This window comes from Aquarana catesbeiana, linkage group LG12 (genome assembly GCF_042186555.1).
Source record: "Aquarana catesbeiana isolate 2022-GZ linkage group LG12, ASM4218655v1, whole genome shotgun sequence".
Taxonomy (NCBI): domain Eukaryota; kingdom Metazoa; phylum Chordata; class Amphibia; order Anura; family Ranidae; genus Aquarana; species Aquarana catesbeiana.
In genome coordinates this window covers 193888707-193889410 of record NC_133335.1, presented here as the reverse complement: position 1 = coordinate 193889410, position 704 = coordinate 193888707, and the positions used below count along the sequence as shown (strand labels likewise).

Here is a 704-nt window from a genome sequence, read left to right as displayed (position 1 = left end):
TGTCAAAATGATCAAAAGAGGCTAACCAAACCCAGTATCTGCTAGTCACAGTAATACAGAATAATGAACAAGGCACCTACCTGTTAAAATACAAGAGTACAACCAGATATGCTTTCTCTTTCTTGAAATGTAAGAAACTCTAAGAGGAAGAAAAATGAGATCTGAAAGCAATTGACAAAAAAAAAAAAAAAAAAAAAAAAAAGAAGCTCAGGTCAGACAGCCAGTAAAACTGGCAAGTGAAAAAGATGGGAGATTTAAAATTCTCCCAGGCCTGGCTTTCTGCTGCTTAACTGTAAAAGAGACATATTTTTTTCTCTTTAAAAGTGAGACAACATGATTCATCACAGCCCTTCTTAGGCTTAAGGTAGTAGGAGTCGTCATAGCTCCAGAATCCCCAACAGAGAATGTTCCAAGCTCTTTCACAACAAGAGGATGTAAGAAAGGACTTTATCTTAGCAACCCATAGAAGAGTGAGAATGGACGGTTTTAAAATAGGCAATTATCCCGTCACCATGAAAGTTTTAAGAAGTAACTCTATATGGTGACTGAGGAGAGCTTGTGAATTTGGGATTTACACAAGGTAATGCCTTAACTCAGTCTTTGCCAGAACAGTAGAGACTGTTAACTTACAAAAGTGAATGTTCACTTAGCTTATTGATAATGGTGATGCAGTGTTCAGTCATCAATTATCCAAATGTATTCCT

General features: G+C 36.6%; 1 protein-coding gene across 2 annotated transcripts in view; it reads right to left on the bottom strand.

Annotated features, from left to right (window-relative positions):
• ASIP (agouti signaling protein) overlaps positions 1-443 on the bottom strand; it is a 129960-nt gene extending 129517 nt beyond the window's left edge. Inside the window, exon 1 of one of the 2 annotated variants that reach the window (XM_073606362.1) lies at positions 81-443. The gene's annotated coding sequence lies outside the window, so the exon portion shown is untranslated. The remainder of the gene's footprint in view (positions 1-80) is intronic. The other variant, XM_073606363.1, reaches the window with a different exon arrangement.
• Between the last annotated feature and the right edge of the window lie 261 nt (positions 444-704).